The sequence below is a fragment of the Schistocerca piceifrons genome, chromosome 3 (assembly GCF_021461385.2).
Source record: "Schistocerca piceifrons isolate TAMUIC-IGC-003096 chromosome 3, iqSchPice1.1, whole genome shotgun sequence".
NCBI classification, from domain to species: domain Eukaryota; kingdom Metazoa; phylum Arthropoda; class Insecta; order Orthoptera; family Acrididae; genus Schistocerca; species Schistocerca piceifrons.
The window spans coordinates 301,901,909-301,910,490 of NC_060140.1; positions in this window are offsets into that span (position 1 = coordinate 301,901,909).

Below are 8,582 nucleotides of genomic sequence, written 5' to 3' on the forward strand. Positions count from 1 at the left end.
CGCCGCACCCCTGCGTCCGTCTCGTTCAATCGGCTGCCCCAGAGTGTCCTAACATGGCGCGTTTCAGGGTCAACCACCAACCGTTCAAAAAAAACTGGTTGTGGGGGTCGGACCTCAATGAGAACCAACCTCACAAAATCTCCCCTGCTCATCCCCACTATCTTTGGAACCACCAACTCTCTGCCGAATGTGCTCACGTTGTTATGTTGGTACTAACTACCCTACTGCTACCATCTTTGACTAACCCAGATTATTATATATTCCATGCATAATTACGTTTATCCATCCACATACATCACGGGATCAAGGGATGAGAGAGGAGGTGTGACACCAACAGAAGAAAATATATACACGGAACCATTCTTGAATCCAGAGGTTAATTAGCTAGACGAAACATTGAAAGGACGCTCTCGGCCTAAAATGAATTATTAAACATGTAGAAATTTACCAGTTTCGTCAAGCGTAAACCTGTGACGTTTCAACCTGAATTAAACATTGACAGTAAGAATTTTGCTATAAATACTATTTCTTTATAAGAGACGGACTGAAAGCTACCTACGTAGAACAAAAATGTTTCGTAGGTTACATAGTCCTTTATACATCTTCACTCAGTTTGTAGACGGTTCACTACTTGCGGTTTCTAGGGGAACCTATTAAGACACTGATCGCATACGCAAACAAAGCGATCGAAATAAGTTAACGCCCGACATGTATGCAACACACCTAACGTACAAGTAACGTGGTGAAGATCTTAACTGACCAAGTATACCAGGAAAACGATCGTAGTCTACATTTACTTATCATAGTCTACGGTAGCCCACGGCAGTAAATTTGGAAATTTTTGGTAAGGTCTTATGGGACCAAACTGCTGAGGTCATCGGTCACTAAGCTTACACACTACTTAACCTAAATTAAACTAACTTCTTTGAAATGCAAATAACCTAGTGGCTATGAGAAAATACACAAAGTGAACTAAGAAGTGTTTTTCTGGTTTACCATTATATTAAATTATTTGCGTATCAGACAGTATTAAACGAAAATATCTCGATTGGCTGAAAGATCGAAAGGAGTTGAAGAAATATCTTCCAATTTCCTTCCAGTTTCACCTTTTCCATCACTCTCGAGACTACAAGCTGCTTCTTAAGCATGAAACTGCAAACAATATATTTTCAAGGATGGATTTCTAAGGTATTACAATATTTAAAAAAATATTGACTCACACAGCGAAATTTACCTAATTCACCACCCAATATGTCACAGGCTACTGGCAAATAGTGTGATCGGTCAAAATAACTAATTAACTATATTAGAATACTGTTATGTCACAGTAAATTCCGCAAAACGGTTCGGACAGTATCTCTCTGGCGGTAAACAAAGGTTTTCAGTGTCAAATAGGTCAGTATTAAGCTGTCAGTTATAACCCAACTGGGAAATAATCAGGTGTCGTCCCAGAAGTCGCTAACGTTTTCTTGTGTATACTAACGACATTTCATCAATAACATTACCAAATGCCAAGTTTATTTTGTTTGCAGTTACACGAAAATGGCAATAAATAGAAAATACAATGTGATTTTATACTGAGCCGACAAAGAAACGTATAGGGATGCGTATTCAAATACAGAGATACGTAAACAGGCAGAATACGACGCTGCGGTCGGCAACGCCTGTATAAGACAAGTGTCTGGCGCAGTTGTTAGATCGGTTACTGCTGCTACAATAGCAGGTTATCAAGATTAAAGCGAGTTTGAACGTGGTGTTATAGTCGGCGTACGAGCTATGGGCGACACAGCATCTCCGAGTTAGCGATGAAGTGGGGATTTTCCTGTACGACCATTTCATGAGTGTACTTGAATATCAGGAATCCCGTAAAACATAATATTTCCAACATCACTGCAGCCAGAGAAAGATCTTGGAAGAAAGAGACCAACGACGACAGAAGAGAATTGTTCATCGTGACGGAAGTGTAATCGTTCCGCAAACTGCTGCAGATTTCAATTCTGGGCTATCAGCAAGTGCCAACGTGTGAGCCATCCAAAAAAAACATCATCGATATGGGCTTTCGGAGCCGAAGGCCCACTCATGTACCCTTGATGACTGCACGACACAAATCTTTACGCCTTGCCTGGGCCCGTTAACACGACAACATTGAACTGTTGATGACTGGAAATATGTTGCCTGATTTGACGAGTCTCGTTTCAAATTGTATCAAATGTTAAAATGTATGTGAATGCCGAAGGGTCCAAACTGCTGAGGTCATCGGTCCGTAGTCTTGCACACTACTTAAACTAACTTTAACTTATGCTGAGAACAACACACCCCTGCCCGAGGGAGGACTCGAACCTCCAGTGGAAGGGGCCGCGTAATCCGTGACGCGGCGCCTCAAACTGCGCGGCCACTCCGCGTGGCTGAAATTGTATCTAGCGGTAGGACGCGTACGAGTATGGAGACAACCTCATGAATCCATGGACCCTGCATCTCAGCAGGGGACTTTCCAAGCTGGTGGAGTCCCTGTAATGGTGTGGGGCGTTTGCAGTTGGAGTGATATGGGACCGTTGATACGTCTAGATAGGACTCTGAAAGGTGACACGTACGGAAGCTTCCTGTCTGATCATCTGCATCTACTCATATCCATTGTGCATTCCGACGGACTTGGGCAATTCCAGCAGGAGTGCTTGGAAAATGCCAGCAGGAAAATGCGACACTTCACACATCCAGAGTTACTACAGAACGGCTCCAGGAGCTTTCTTCTAACACTTCTGCTGACCACCAAACTCCCCAGACATCAACAGTATTGAACATATTTTTGGATGCCTTGCAACGTGCTGTTCAGAAGAGATCTCCACACCTTCGTTCTCTTGCGGATTTATGGGCAGCCCCGCAGGATTCACGGTACCAGTTCCCTGCAGCACTACTTCAGACATTAGTCGAGTCCATGCCACGTCGTGTTGCTACGCTTCTGCGTGCTCGCTGGTGGCCAGCACGATATTAGGGAAGTGCACTAGTTTCTTTGGCTGTTCAGTGTAGAACAACCGGTTAGTGATTTTTTCCTGTTGAGTTAATTAATGGCTCCAAACCTATTCTTAGTTGCCTAACTACCAAATGCCACACTACGAGCGCTTCAAAACTCGAAAGGGGTTAAGTCACAGTATACGCCTAAAGTATGAGTTTAAGCAGACACACGAGATTTATAGTGTTAAATCCTTGGGATTAAGACTTGATAATAAAGTCAAGCGGTCTGATAGCACCAGAGAACAGCTGAAGCATGTAAAAAGGTCTTTGTTTTCAGTGCGGCTGTTGTCAGGCATAGATGATATAAAAGTAATGGAACAGTAGCATATTTCGCATATTTTCAATTCATGTTGTCAAATGCCATCATTTTTCGGCTTGATTCATCAGGCGTAACAAAAGTTTCTCGAGTCGGTACGGGGTGCAATACGACCAATTTACAATGCGAATTCGCGAACGACCCGCACAACCTTTTCGAGAAGCAGAGAACACTAAGTACTGCAGCCCCACATACAGGATAGTCATTCTGGAAAGCTTGTAAGGACGTTGCAGGGTACGTTGTCTTGAGAAATAATTGTAACGAAAAAACCTCGATCCATTGTGCTACTAGTGTGTTAATTAGGATTGAAATTCGCCAATCAGGCCGTCGCGAGCGCAAATTTAAGCACCCAGCCAAATGCAGTTGGTGTCAGTTGTTCTCGTAGCGTAGATGATTGCACACGAGGCTGCTCATCCTTTTTACTACCGACCCATGTCAAATTTTGTATCGCTCTGTCGTTTGGTTTTAAGAAGCGAAACGACGAACTTGTTTGGCGACACGTTTCCAGCGGGCCGCTAGGATTTGTGATCGCACCGGCAGCATTGGCAGACATCAATGCTAATTAACTCTGAAACAGTGCTGCTTATCGAATTTCTCAGCACAACCTACCCTGCAACACCCTTACAAGCTTCCCAAACAGTTTCTGACCATCCTGTATTTATTCTTTAATGATATGGACATAAGTAACATATCTCTGTTTCAATGAAACACTTCAGTTCATGGATTTGATCCAAGAAATAAAATTAACCTTCCTGATGACTTGAAATCGGGTACTTTGGTCGATAAAGGTTCCATTATTCAGAAACACTCATTCCAACAACTTGCCAGCAGTTATAAAACGTTCAATTACTATCAAATTTTGGTTTAGGAAGAGCCTGAATTATTTATTTATGAGCAATTCCTCCTGCTCCACTGAAGAATTTCATAGTACAACTGACTGACGTATGTACATCTATACCTACCGTAAAAATGGATGTCTATTTTCCACATTTCGTCCTAAAACACTGGACGATTTATATCAAACTTGGTACACATACCATTTACTAATTTGAAATATTAGCTGTTGGGGTAAAACCACCTTCCTATGAAATTTATTCATCCATTATTTGAGAATGAGAGCAGTTAGTGACTTGCAACGAACCTTAGACATAATTTCAAACCTCTACGAAACCTTTTCTCGTTGATAACCGTCAAAAATCGATAAAGGCAGGAAGTTTATCACTTACTACATTTTCACTAGTCATCAGGATGACGTTTAAGTTTACTGCTTATTTGCTACTATTAGCGACACATATAGGAACAGTATCCACATATACTGCTGAATGTACGAGCACTTCACGACAAAAATTTCAGGAGATATGGTATCATAAATATTGAGCTGTGTGAAACAGAAACTACAAGATGAAATTTGCTAGAGTTATAGGTGAACTATGTGTACAAATGTGTCTCAATTATGTTAAATGTATGTGTAATATATGTGACATGTGCGTATGCGGAGAAAGTCGCGAGTAAAAAGTTGCTCCTAAACCCCAGGATCTATTTCAGCTAAATTTGGTACACATACTGCTTTTTATCTGAAAAGTAATACTGTGGCGGTAACAACCAATGGGCTTTTATTGTGACTGTGGTAATAGCACACAGAGATAGAAAGGGGCCGGGGGGGGGGGGGGGGAGGGAAGTGGAGATGGACAGCCAGGGAAAGGGAAGAAGGAAGTGGACACAGATAGGGGACGCGAGGAGAAAGAGAGAGGGAGAGGAGGAGATGGACAGAGAGAGGGAGGAGGAAGGGACGTACAGAGTGTGGGGAGGAGAGCTGAATGAAGCGCGAAGTGGAAATGTCTGATATATTAAGTGAGTCGCGGAATGTATCTCGGAAAGACAGATTAGAGGCCATGAGAGGGAGACTGTTCATTGCAATTGACAAAAATACTTCCTCTACTGAGGTCGATCGAATTGGATTACGACAGTGAAGTTATCTGGTCGCTTATAACAGGTGTAGGTGTCACCAAGTTAATTGTTGGCCGTTTTTACCGGCCATCGGATTCCACTGTGACAGTTCTTCAGTCATTCAACGAACGTCAACGGTCAGTAGCGCGTTAATATCCAGATCACACAATGCTAGTTGAAGGCGACTTTAACGTACCAAAAGTAGATTCATTGCAGACAGACTTTTGAACACATTTTCTGGAAACTGTTTTGTGCAGCTAGCTCGACAGCCAACACGCAGTGGAAATGTGTTACACCTTGTAGCTACAAATAGGCCAGACCTTAACGTTAGTATAGAAACTGGGATTAGCAATCATGATCTCATTATTACAAATATGGTTACGAAAGTAAGTAAATCAGACAAGAAGGCTAAAGGAGTAAGTATGGCAGATTAGCAGTTGTTAGCATCTCATCCAGAAAAATGGACGTAGAGATTTTACGGGTAAAGTTCAGGCAGATTGTTCACCATGGTCTGGAGAGTTATGTGCCTAATAAGCGGGTAAAGGATGGAAAATGTACCCTTAAGATTCTACAGTGATTATGCTAAAGAACTTGCCCCCCTTCTATCAGCAATTTATCGTAGATCGCTGGAAGAACGTAAAGTACCTAGCGACTGGAAGAAAGCGCAGGTCGTTCCCATTTTCAAGAAGGGTCATAAATCAGATGCGAATAATTATAGGCCTATTTCGCTTACGTCAATCTGTTGTAGAATAATGGAACATGTTTTGTGTTCTCGTATTATGACGTTCTTAGATAATACAAATCTGCTTCATCATAACCAACATGGATTCCGCAAACAGAGATCATGTGAAACTCAGCTCGCCCTATTTGCCCAAGAAATTCACAGTGCCGTAGACACTGGCGAGCAGATTGATGCCGTATTCCTGGACTTCAGGAAGGCATTTGATACGGTTCCGCACTTACGTTTAGTGAAAAAAAATACGAGCTTACGGAATATCGGACCAGGTTTGTGATTGGATTCAGGATTTCCTAGAAGAAAGAACACAACATGTCATTCTTAACGGTTCAAAATCTGCAGATGTAGAGGTAATTTCGGGAGTACCGCAAGGAAGCGTGATAGGACCTTTATTGTTTACAATATACATAAATGACTTAGTTGACAACATGGGTAGCTCCGTGAGGCTATTTGCAGATGACACGGTTGTCTACAAGAAAGTAGCAACATCAGAAGACTCGTACGTACTCCAGGAAGACCTGCAGAGGATTAATGCATGGTGCGACAGCTGGCAGCTTTCCCTAAACGTAGATAAATGTAATATAATGCGCATACATAGGGGCAGAAATCCATTCCAGTACGATTATGCCATAGGTGGTAAATCATTGGAAGCGGTAACGACCGTAAAATACTTAGGAGTTACTATCCGGAGCGATCTGAAGTGGAATGATCACATGAAACAAATAGTGGGAAAAGCAGGCGCCAGGTTGAGATTCATAGGAAGAATTCTAAGAAAATGTGACTCATCGACGAAAGAAGTAGCTTACAAAACGCTTGTTCGTCCGATTCTTGAGTATTGCTCATCAGTATGGGACCCTTACCAGGTTGGATTAATAGAAGAGATAGACATGATCCAGCGAAAAGCAGCGCGATTCGTCATGGGGACATTTAGTCAGCGCGAGAGCGTTACGGAGATGCTGAACAAGCTCCAGTGGCGGACACTTCAAGAAAGGCGTTACGCAATACGGAGAGGTTTATTATCGAAATTACGAGAGAGCACATTCCGGGAAGAGATGGGCAACATATTACTACCGCCCACATATATCTCGCGTAATGATCACAACGAAAAGATCCGAGAAATTAGAGCAAATACGGAGACTTACAAGCAGTCGTTCTTCCCACGCACAATTCGTGAATGGAACAGGGAAGGGGGGAACAGATAGTGGTACAATAAGTACCCTCCGCCACACACCGTAAGGTGGCTCGCGGAGTATAGATGTAGATGTAGATGTAGATGTATGTCTTAATAACGAAATTCGGCAGATGCTGAGAAAGCAGAGGGTGTCGCACTCTCGGTTCAAAAGAGAACTTACAAATGGGGTTTTCTACAACCCCATAAAGGAACAGTCACGGAGTTCACCAGCATCCACTATGGAAAAAATTCATTGAACTTACAAATGACGACAAGCAAAGGTTAGTAGAGATATGTGCGTCTGTGAAAAGATCTATGTGTGAAGCATATAACATGGGCCACCGTAATTTCTTAGCAAAAGATCTGGCAAAGAACCCGAGAAAATTCTGATCGTACGTAAAGTAGCAAAGTATGTCTTAGGATTCCATTCAGTACCTCGTTGACCAGTGTGGTGCGGCAGTTGAAGATTGCAAAACGAAAGCCGGCATCTTGAATTTCCCGTTCAAGAAATCGTTCAGAGGAGAATCGTACAAACATACCGTCATTTGCCCAATGGGCATATTCCCATGTGCACGACATAGTAATAAGCGTCCCTGGCGTAGAGGAACAACTGAAAGATATAAAAGCAAGTAAGTCCACCAGGTCCGGATGGAATCCCAATTCAGTTTTACAAAGAGTACTCTACATCATTTGTCCCTTAACTGGCAGTCCCAAGCGACTGGAAAAAAGCTCAGGTGACCCCTGCATTCAGGAAGGTAAAAGAACGGACTACAAAATTACGGAACATTACTCCTGACTTCGGTTTGCTGCAGAATCCTTTAACATATTCTCAGTTAGAATATAACAAATTTTCTTGTGGCTGAGAAGCTTATGGCCACGAATCAGCTTGGTTTTAGAAAGCATCGCTCATGCGAAACTCACCTTGCCCTTTTATCACATGATACACTGGGAACTATAGATGAAGGGCAACAGGCAGATTCCAAGTGTCAAGATCTCCAGAAAATAATTTTCACGATGCCCCATTGCAGGCTGTTACCGATGATACGACCATATGGAATAAATTCGTAGACATTTGACTGGCCCGAAGACTTCTTAAGTAATAGAATCCAATATGTTATTCTCTACGGCGAGTGTTCATCGGAGACAAGAGTATCGTCAGGAGTGCCCCAGGGAAGTGTGACCGGACCGCTGTTGTAACGTTTTTTGGTCATCAGTCTACTTACTGGTTTGATGCGGCCCGCCACGAATTCCTTTCCTGTGCTAACCTCTTCATCTCAGAGTAGCACCTGTAACCTACGTCCTCAGTTATTTGCTTGACGTATTCCAATCTCTGTCTTCCTCTACAGTTTTTGCCCTCTACAGCTCCCTCTAGTACCATGGAAGTCATTCCCTCATGTCTTAGC